The sequence below is a fragment of the Trichomycterus rosablanca genome, chromosome 19 (assembly GCF_030014385.1).
Source record: "Trichomycterus rosablanca isolate fTriRos1 chromosome 19, fTriRos1.hap1, whole genome shotgun sequence".
Classification (NCBI taxonomy): domain Eukaryota; kingdom Metazoa; phylum Chordata; class Actinopteri; order Siluriformes; family Trichomycteridae; genus Trichomycterus; species Trichomycterus rosablanca.
Genome location: NC_086006.1, coordinates 21,021,979 through 21,033,802, shown reverse-complemented (window position 1 = coordinate 21,033,802; position 11,824 = coordinate 21,021,979). Strand labels below are relative to the sequence as shown.

Here is an 11,824-nt window from a genome sequence, read left to right as displayed (position 1 = left end):
AATGTAAAAATGTAATCACATATCTTTGCTGCAGTAAAACTGAAGGTTAAGACACTAGGGAAGCTAATCGTTTAATATTAATTAAAAATATCACTTAATATGTTTTTGTGGAATGTACAGTTTTGTTAATAAAAATGCATTCACCATGTATGGTCAAAATTATGTAAATAATTAAGTTCAGGTATTTCAGCCACATCCTAATGCTAATAGGTTTATAAAGTGAACTAAGTGAAATCTATAAAGAAAGGGTTTACTAAGTTTAGTTTGAAGGAACTCAAGTGACCTGCAGTGATCCAAGTCATTAACCCCCCTGAACAACTTTGGGATGAATGAAAAAGTTGGCTGATGGGATGAATTTAAAATGGAACGGTTGACAGAATGAAACTTGAAACACTGATTTAGACCAGGCCTTCCTGTACGACATCAATGACTGACCTTACAAATGCAATTTTGACTGCTGACATATTTTCACAAGCAGTGAAAGCTGTTTTAGCTGCAAATAATTAATAACTTTTTGCCATATAGTATACATTCATTCACCATTTTATGAGCTCTGTCCACCACTGAGATGCACTATGCGGTTATACAATTACTGACTGTAGTCCGTTTGTCACGCTGTATGTTGTGTTATGCTGGATAGGTCTTTTCCAAACAGTTACCACGAGTTGGGAGCAAATAGTTTATTTTATACATATATATAAATTTTTTATACACCTGGCAGCAATGAGTGGTTGAAACACCTGAACGTATTAAATAGAAGGAACTATTCAATATCATTTACTTTTGTATACATTCATTCACCATTTTATGAGCTACATCCACTGAGATGCACTGTGCGGTTATACAATTACTCACTGTAGTCCATGTCACTCTGTATGTTGTCTCTCTCTTCATTCAATTCAACAATTAAAGATTTAAAGGACCCCCACCAACCAGATATTATGTGGACACAGCATCATCAGCCTTTGCACCCACAGCATCCCTTTCAACCTGAATGGGATAAATGGTTTTGTAAAATTAAAGATGTTTTCTTGTGTTGGACATCCCACTCCAAAACCTCTCCACCCCTCATTTGCATCTATAAATGTCTCTCCAATGTTTTGGGTAGCATTTTTGAGAATATGTGCCCATTCATTTAAAAAAGCTTTTGTAAGTTTAGGTACTAATGTTGTTTGAATACACATTCCAATTCTTCTCAAATGTGTTCAATATGGTTGAGGTCTGGCTCTGTGTTCTGAGTGTTCTCTGTGCTAATCAAACTGGTTATTTATGGCTTTGTGCAGTTATGCTGGATAGGTGTTTTCCAAACTATTTCTACAGAGTCGGAAGCAAATAGTTTATTTTATACATATATAATAATTTCATAAACCTGCCAGCAATGAGTCTGTGGTTGAAACACCTGAACTTATTAACTAGAAGGAGTGTCCATATACTTTTGGTAGTATGGTACATATGGTGTGAATGGAGTGTAGTAAATGAAAACTGAGAGGAGAGCATCCTGTGTGGGGGAGAGAGGTTGGGGAAAAGTTTTGGGCTGAACGTCCTGCAGCTCCTTCATTATTTACTCACGAAGAGCAAGGACTCTCACTCCTCTGCTTCCAGAGCTGATAACCTAAAACCGTGTATACCTCATTAGACTTATAAACCGTAATCATTCCTAATACATTAATTAGCTTTAAATAAGCAGAATATGAAAGTTTAACGCCTGAATTAAAAAAAAGGAATTATTAAAGCTCACAGACAGACTTTGGAAATTGCCGTTTAACTGAAGGTAAGTTGGTTTTAATGAACATTTATGAGTTGTTTTGCTAGTTTTTTCTGTTGTATGCTAACACGTTGTTTACAAGACAGCTAAAGTTCGTAACGTTAATTTACTGCGGATAAATAAACGTACTTGACAAGAGTATGGAAAACTACTCTGTAATAACGAAAGATAAATGAATATATTTCGTTATTATAAAAGGAACATAACGACAGATAAAAAATTAGCTTTGTTTTTTATTAAATGAACTACATTTCTATGCAAATGTTAAGCACATTGGTAACATTTCACTTTGTTACAGTTAAGTTTAAGCAGTCTAGAAAGAGACAGATTTTTCACAGCAAACAAATGGAAATATTTTATTTAATTACACTGTTATTATTTCTATGATATATTTAAATTATTGGGAGAAAGAATATTAATATGAAAAGTTATGGCACATTTAATATTCAATGGGTTCCCCCCCCCAATATATGCCAAAACTGCAGAAACGTGTGGTGTTAACATTTTACTCAAAATCATTAAAACATGAAATTTGACACACCACAGGTGTCCAAACTAAAAAAAAAAAAAGATTAGATATGTATATAATAAAGTTAGTTATTGAACTTTTATCTATCTGTGAGAAACACTTACAAGGAGGCATTATACAGTGTATCACAAAAGTGAGTACACCCCTCACATTTCTGCAGATATTTAAGTATATCTTTTCATGGGACAACACTGACAAAATGACACTTTGACACAATGAAAAGTAGTCTGTGTGCAGCTTATATAACAGTGTAAATTTATTCTTCCCTCAAAATAACTCAATATACAGCCATTAATGTCTAAACCACCGGCAACAAAAGTGAGTACACCCCTTAGTGAAAGTTCCTGAAGTGTCAATATTTTGTGTGGCCACCATTATTTCCCAGAACTGCCTTAACTCTCCTGGGCATGGAGTTTACCAGAGCTTCACAGGTTGCCACTGGAATGCTTTTCCACTCCTCCATGACGACATCACGGAGCTGGCGGATATTCGAGACTTTGCGCTCCTCCACCTTCCGCTTGAGGATGCCCCAAAGATGTTCTATTGGGTTTAGGTCTGGAGACATGCTTGGCCAGTCCATCACCTTTACCCTCAGCTTCTTCAATAAAGCAGTGGTCGTCTTAGAGGCGTGTTTGGGGTCATTATCATGCTGGAACACTGCCCTGCGACCCAGTTTCCGGAGGGAGGGGATCATGCTCTGCTTCAGTATTTCACAGTACATATTGGAGTTCATGTGTCCCTCAATGAAATGTAACTCCCCAACACCTGCTGCACTCATGCAACCCCAGACCATGGCATTCCCACCACCATGCTTGACTGTAGGCATGACACACTTATCTTTGTACTTCTCACCTGATTGCCGCCACACATGCTTGAGACCATCTGAACCAAACAAATTAATCTTGGTCTCATCAGACCATAGGACATGGTTCCAGTAATCCATGTCCTTTGTTGACATGTCTTCAGCAAACTGTTTGCGGGCTTTCTTGTGTAGAGACTTCAGAAGAGGCTTCCTTCTGGGGTGACAGCCATGCAGACCAATTTGATGTAGTGTGCGGCGTATGGTCTGAGCACTGACAGGCTGACCCCCCACCTTTTCAATCTCTGCAGCAATGCTGACAGCACTCCTGCGCCTATCTTTCAAAGACAGCAGTTGGATGTGACGCTGAGCACGTGCACTCAGCTTCTTTGGACGACCAACGCGAGGTCTGTTCTGAGTGGACCCTGCTCTTTTAAAACGCTGGATGATCTTGGCCACTGTGCTGCAGCTCAGTTTCAGGGTGTTGGCAATCTTCTTGTAGCCTTGGCCATCTTCATGTAGCGCAACAATTCGTCTTTTAAGATCCTCAGAGAGTTCTTTGCCATGAGGTGCCATGTTGGAACTTTCAGTGACCAGTATGAGAGAGTGTGAGAGCTGTACTACTAAATTGAACACACCTGCTCCCTATGCACACCTGAGACCTAGTAACACTAATGAGTCACATGACATTTTGGAGAGAAAATGACAAGCAGTGCTCAATTTGGACATTTAGGGGTGTAGTCTCTTAGGGGTGTACTCACTTTTGTTGCCGGTGGTTTAGACATTAATGGCTGTATATTGAGTTATTTTGAGGCAAGAATAAATTTACACTGTTATATAAGCTGCACACAGACTACTTATCATTGTGTCAAAGTGTCATTTTGTCAGTGTTGTCCCATGAAAAGATATACTTAAATATCTGCAGAAATGTGAGGGGTGTACTCACTTTTGTGATACACTGTATGTTAAAGGTCTGATGTAATCTTTATCAGGACCTGTAGATGTCGCTGCAGTTCACTTAAATCAGAATTACAGTCTACAGGTGTATTTAAAGAAATGATTAATAAAAAAAATCCACCTTAAACTGCAAGATTTAAGATGGATGGCGCAATTGGTAACGTGGGTTGCCTTACAACAGGAGTGATGGGGATCTTGATTCAGTTTTTTTTCTGGTCACTGTATGAAAGTTGTTTGCATGTGCGCTCCATGCCCATGCGGGTTTCCTCTGGGTACTTTTTTCTTCCCACCTTTCAAAACCATGCCAATCTAATCTAGTAAGTAAATTTATGTGTTCCCTTGTGATGGATTGGCTTCCTGTCAGGAAGGTTTGGCTACTTTGCACTAAGTGATTTTGTCAGGAATGAAGGCTGAAAAAGTATGTGAACTCTTGTGTATAATAATTGGCAGAACTCCCACCAGCACCCATATCATTTCCTTTAGCTAATGAATAGTCTTGCACAATGTTGAGAAGAAATTTTAGACCATAGTTAGGTTATGGTCTGAATTCTGACTCCAGTTTTGTTTTTCTTTAAACCAATTTGTTGCTGATGTACTGGTGTTAGAAGTTCATTGACTTGTTGCATCATTAAACTTTTAAAGTTCACTTTAACAGAGTTTAGAAAGTTCTAGAGTTGTTTATATACACTTCCCAGCCAATTCATTATGTTTATATTTGACTTACAGTCATTAGCCATTTCCTGAGCCACACATATCATACATGAAACTGTGTGGGTAAAATACAGACTCTAGCAGTATCTGTTTCTCTGTACACTTAGTAACCCCAATGTACTTTATTCATTAAAAATGTTGGATCTCTCTATAGAAGGATCTCCACTGACAAGACATAAATAGCTGTTGTCTCTAACAGTGTTAACAGTGTCAATGTACAGTAGAACACTGACAGACTACAGTCAGTAATTGTATAATCACAATGTGCATCATTAGTAGGAGCTGTAGTTTATGAAATACATTTTATGAAAGCCTGTTAATGTACATGTACATGTACATGTACATGTACATGTTCAAGTGTTTGAATAAATGTTGGTTTCCTCAAGAACCTTTAAATTGATGATATTTTAAATAAAGATCAAATGTTGATTTCACAAAAAATGGTTTCTATTAAGAATTACTAAGAAGGTTTTTAAAGTAATGCCCATTGATTCTTCAGAGCCTATACTTTCAAAAAGCTGCCTCTTTGAACAGCAGATTAAAAAGCAATGGAAAGACAAAACAATTTAGAGCCGCAAGGGTCATTAGCAGGACCTGTAAGTCAATTTGGAATTTAACAGGCAGTTATTCTAAATGAGAAGAGACAGCAACAAGCTGCAGTAGTAATCTAAAACTAAAGCATTATTATTATTAATTTTAATATTTTCTCATCATCATATTGGGATAACGTGTCTTATTTTGCTATGTTTTTAATATGCATAAAAAATGTAAGTTTGATGACTGTATTTCGGGTTGTTTGTTGGAGCAGAGTGACATCTGTTCATCCTGACTGGCATTAGAGTCAGCAAAAAGCAGATAATTACAATGTGTGATTAAATATTATTAGACACAAGAACCCAGTAAATACTAATGTAAAACTGGATAGACTGCCATATAGTCATAACTTTTTCATAGGCCCCATGTTTGAGCTAATTACAGTGGTTTTCTTTATAGCTTTATACCTTAATTGTTATGACATTGCGGGTTTTTTTCTCCTCTTGGAATTTTTACCTTTTAAACAAGTGTGATAAAATAGATAAATCATTTTAAATTCAGTTAAACACTTTGCAAAATAAAGAGCTGGTCATCTACAACACTAAATTTCAATTAATTTTCAGTTTATGCAATTGGGTTTCCATCACAACACGCCTGAATCTGGTTCTGTGTTCTGTTGATTAGACAAGCTTGTGCCGAATTCAATGCCAGCTGCCACATCCAAGTAAAGCATTGGTCGTTGAATTGCCAGACGGGCTTTTTTAGGAACACAAGTCACCAAATTATAGCTGAGAGTGCAGTTTATTCCAGCCAAGCATTTAGATCCCAGAACCTCCCAATGGTTTGTGAGGGAGGAGAGAAAAAGTGACAAGAGGAATGCACACCACAAAATGCTGCAGGCATTAGTTATTTATATGAAAATTTATAAGAAAATTATACTAATAAGCAAAGGAAAGACTATTAAATATCATTGATTGACATACATGTCAAAAATAGGTCAAAAACACAATGCTTAGTTTCCTCAATTGAAGTATTGCTTACCACTTGCAGAAAGGTCATGTCAGTTTGAGTGACAAGTTATAGCAGAGTTATAATAATGCTATAACTTGCTGCATTTCTTCTCATAAATGTGGCATGACACTGACAGAATTTAAACGATTATTTTATTAAATTGTTGCTTTCATTACTAAACATTTTGCTTCCTTTCTAGTCTTAATTATTACTTTTGCTTTTTTTTATTTATCCATTCAAGAAATTGAAGCAAAGGTTTGTGATTTATTTATTTATTTTTTTAAACATTCAAATGTTAGTTAGCATGGTGAAGCTTGATAGTCAGTACCTCCATTTCTTCAATGAACCATATGTAACATAAATGGTGTCTTAGTATGAGAACTACGTTAGGTTAGGTTAGAGCTTGAATGATGGGAACACAAACATGATCAGTAAGTAGATAACGCAGATCTCTTAGCAGGAGAAAAATAAACAAATAAACTAGCTAAACTACAGAGGTGAGAGCACTAGGTGAAACTGTGACACACCTGCTACTTGATCCACCAACATGCTAATTTACAATTATAGACAAATTTTTCTCGATATTTCCTTAACTAGAGGAGAGAAAGAAATATGTGGGGATGACGGATCATTCTTAGCCTGTTCACTTTTAGGGAAAAATTGTTTACTTTTTTAAAGAGAACTTTCTAAAATCAGAAAGGTGAACACAACACCAGTCGTCAACCTCAGTGCCTTGGTGAGATGTAAAGACTTAGAACCACACTAAAATAAAAGCATGTCTTTATAGTGCTAAGCTCAGGTGGGGTGAAGTAGTGCTAATTAACTCTGTAGCCATTTTTCACCATGAGCTCATCTTTCCCATCATATAAAACCATATCCACATTTATAGTTCCCTCTCTCTGACGCCCTTACAGACTGCTGCGCCTTTAAACTGCAGGAGTGTTGTGACAAAAATATCCACCTCACCCCTGGAAAAGAAAAACATGGTCAAGTAATTGCTATGAGAAGTTGCTCCTTTGTCTAACCCATTGCCCTTCTGTAAGATGAACCCAACTGTAGACAATGTGCTATGTGGTGGTTCTGCCCAACTTTACAGTACATGGCCAAATGTATGTGGACTCCAAAACATCACCTGTAAACTTGTAGAACATCACAGTCAAAACTGTGGCCATTTAAATGCATTTATATGACCCCCTACTACCCCTTACTAGATTTTTTAACATGATTTTGGTAAGATGATTTGATTTGTTTTTTACAGTGGCTTTTTTCGAGGTCATGCAATAATGTTGATCTGTGAGACCTAGCTTAAAGTTATTTTCCGTCTCTTAGATGGTGATGGAAGGGGTTATTTATAAATTCAACAATGTTATAAAACATGCAAACTTTATTACTTTATACTAAGAAAAAAAATTTTTTTTTCTTTTTTTAGTACAAAGTATATATTGTCTAATAAAACTATATATTCTTGAGATCAATAAAGACACCTAAGAAATGGATAAAATAAAACCAAACCAAAGCCGCAGCCCAAAGCTAGGTTCAACTTCACCAGCTACTCAATCCACCGCTGACTTACAACCCAAATGTTTACCAGAGAAATAAGAAAAACTCAAAACTGAATGGTGACCATGACAGCTACAGTACCAGAATGCTGCTACCATAATTTGGAGAGAACTATACTTTCTCTCCACCTGCACCTGCACCCCCACCTGCAAAACTTTAAAGGTTTTAAGCTATATTTTGGAAAGTTGTCTTTAAAAAAACTACTCATTACAACAAATCCCACTTAAATGAATATATTTATGCATGTTGTATGTTGTGCCCTGCCAGGCACAAACATTTTTTGGTGAACAGTGCCTCCCCTTTGCAGCATGGTTAACTTTTTTTGTACCCTGCGCAGTGTCACTTACTCAAAAAGTAAATATTAGTGCAACATTTCAAAGGTGGGTGCAGTGGTTATAAAACACAAGGGTCATGAGGACCACATGAAGACTGCCAGAAGAGCTTAATGCAGTTATCTACAAAAGTGCCATGACAAAATCCCTTCAGTCCCCTATTCTGGATGTACGGTTGCATAAGTCAGAAAAACTGGAAACAATTGTACATATGTGAGTCAAACAAATGACATCATCAAAGCAGTACAAAAACAACCACTCAGTTTATTTTAACTCTATGATCCAATCACAGCTTTATGATGCAAGTTTCACTAAGCTGAAATTCATTGCAGGGCTGTCATTTGGAAAAAAAAATATTACTACACATAAATAAATAAAACATAGGATCAGTAAAGTAAACTTTCTATATATTTCTTACATCTGGATGGATTTTTGTTGGCAGAAAGCCAAATTATGTCTTCCATCATCAATGTTTGCTGTGCTTAAGATGGCAGACTGTAAAATAGATCTTCATTTCATTCATGCATTAAAGGAACTGAAAGTTTATATTAGTTTATGTTATATTTTTTCCTTAACATTTCACCACAAATCATTCAGGACAGTTATTACATCATTCCAAGAAGGATTAAAACTTTTTTGGTGACTGGTGGTCCTAATTATTATTAACTCATAAATGTTAGTAATGTCTTATTCTGAATGTTAGCGATGTCCATTATTTTTTTAAATTTCCAGTACTAAATTGATGTCTTTTCTTATTTGTTACAATGTATGTAGGCCTATGTGGTGCTGCACACAACTAAGCTCCGAGGTTTGATCCTCACCTCAGCTGTCTTCAGAGAGTTTGTATCAGCAGTCAGTCTCTTGACTTGTTACTATAAACACTATAAATAATTAGTGCTGTAAAGAATACCCAGTATGAAAATGTATTTGCAAAGTACCTATATAGTGAAGATTCACGTCTTCCTTTATGTTGGTGGTCTGCATATGAGGCTTATGTACTTAGCATTTTCATAGAGGATCAAAGGTGCCTTCCTCACATAGTCCAGCTGTGTTTATAACCCCAATGGCAGGAAGAATGTTGATGTATTTACATAGAGGGATAGTTTAAGAGTTGCTGTGGGAAATAGGTAAAACATTTGAGTGCTGTTAAGGATTTAATGGAGGGATGTTAATATTAACACATTTTGCAGGATCTCTGCATGTTTATTAGGTCTTTATATATTTTTATTAATGTGTAGGTTTGCAAAGAAATTAAGTGATATCTTACTTCACTGTATCCTTTTAACATAAAATATTTAGGCCAAGAGGCCCTGAAAGAGCTTTTATGTAATCAGACATGCTGAGTAACAGAGTAACAGTTGATGTTGCCGTCTCTTTTGTAATAAGTTCCTTTCTAGTTCATTTGTTGAATTTTATAGGGTCAGCTTGACAATTTTTGTCCTCATTTTTAAAAATGTAATAAAATATGCTCTAAGGTACGTTCAGTGCCGATGAGAGTCTTCTTATGCTTCTTTATAGTTGTACTTTTCTGTGATTAGATTGCTATCTAGCTAGCATTCGTAGCTTTTTTTGAGGAATTATAGACCAAAAGTATGGGGTATATACCTGTACATTCTAACTGAAAACAGCTGATCCAGTTATCTATCCAGTTATTTGTTTTGACTATCAACTAATTGAGTGTGCTGGCAAGGTTGTGTCTTACAGTTACAAGTGGTATTAATACATGGTATTTTTTATGAGTAATAAGTAATAGAACCATTTCACCATTTCATACAAAGGTGATGTTTTTTGCAAATTACTTTAATGGTTTGAATTGTTTCTGCAAAAAGTGTTTATGAATGCAATATGGCTATGCTCGTAAACTGTAATTTTTGGAATGTGCTGCTCCATTAAGAAAACTATCAAAGTAAGTAGAGGTTTATACTTACCTCATTTTTAGTTCTAATACGTTCATGGCCATGTGTCTCTTTATTCCATTGTGTTTTCAGGGACCATCAGCCAATCAAAATATCTAGTGTCCCAAACTTCCCTGGAGACAATGCACCAGTCAGCCAGTTCCAATTAAAAACTATGGGCTGATGCTTACTATGTTCTCCAGTTCCTATAATACCACCATACATTAAACGGTCCGATAAACGAACAAATACAGGAAGGCATTGTAAATGAACGTAGCCAGTGGACTTCTGCGTGGACACTAATTCGATCTCATGTGCTGGTAAGATTTCATAATCTGACTCAGATCCATTACCAGTTAATTATGCTTTGGCCAACTTAACAAGAATAGTTGCATTTAAGCATGGGACAGGTCTGTTTCTTAGAGAAAGCAGATGCAGTAGTACTTGTACATTTGTTTGTTATGTCCTAATACTTTTAAAAAGCAATGTTTAAATCAGTTTAGCACATAGCCCACTCCTTCTGCCTCCAAAGTTTTGTAAATTTATTTGTTATTATAAACTAGTTATTTAGAACACATGCATAACATTTTTAGAGACCTAGTTGGAAATTGGTTGAACCTGCAGAATTTTTACTCCTGAAAAGTATGTGGACACAACTTCCATATGTGTTTGTTTACCATCTGACTCCAAAACCATGGGCTTTTTGGTCTACATAAAGGTTTACTATTAAGTTGGTCCTTCTTTGCTGCTTCAACAGCCTCCACTCCACTACATTTTGAAACAGAGCCATGGATATTTTCTTTCTTGCAGCCACAAGAGGATTAGTTAGGTTGGGTTCCAATTTACCCTGAAAGAGTTGAGGTCAGGGGACTGTGCAGGCCAGTCATTTTCGTCTACACTAAACTCAATAGTTTTAAATAAGTAAAATCTGTGGAATGAAATAAATTTGTAAAAGGACAACAAACAGGGATTTATCGTCTTCAGTCTAAACAGCTTAATATCCTGTAAATATATTGTATATCCTCTGCCTCTGGGAATGCCCCACCCATGTGGTACTGATGTTGATCATGCATCTCTGAATGTTGACAGTGGCATTTCCACAGCAGATGTGAATTCCTGCTCATTCAACAATGATATTACTTCAACCATATGCTATTTTCTGTGACAGCATGATAATGAAGTGGCAGTGAAGAAGCTTGGGCCTTTTTTAATACAGTTAAGTCATTTTACATGACTTATTTCAACTGTGTAACATTGTGTTTGTGTCAAATCTGTTAATGCATTAGTATTATTACTATAAAACTAAGATTTTAAAGTACTTTTAATATCCAACAATTTGCTTAAAGTGTTTGAACTCAAACAGCCAGTCACATCTGATGTTTAAAAGACTGACAAGGTCCCAGGACACTTGCAAATTAGAGTATACAGTCTGCTGCTAAGTTGCCGGTTATCAGTTTCCTTAAGTTGTAATCAAATATTATCATAGGTATTATGGTATATTTTGAGAATTTGTCTATTAAATTGATGGTTAATAAATGTTTAATTAAGACTCCAATACTGAAATCCTAAACATGCTACCTGTGACCAGCATTAAGTTATTGGTAGCTGACTAGCTTTGTAGAGCTAACCTGGTTAAAATAAGCTAATATTACAAAAAGATGTTTACATGGGTTTTCTTCCCACTACCCCAAAACTGAAAACTGACTGGGTATTCTAAGTTGCCCGTAGATG

The 11,824-nt window shown here is 36.1% G+C and overlaps 1 protein-coding gene across 1 annotated transcript in view; it reads left to right on the top strand.

The window, feature by feature from the left end:
• Window positions 1-1,537: 1,537 nt before the first annotated feature.
• The window catches only part of bgnb (biglycan b), a 29,201-nt gene continuing 18,914 nt past the window's right edge, over window positions 1,538-11,824 (top strand). The window contains exon 1 of the mRNA XM_063015258.1: window positions 1,538-1,771. The gene's annotated coding sequence lies outside the window, so the exon portion shown is untranslated. The remainder of the gene's footprint in view (window positions 1,772-11,824) is intronic.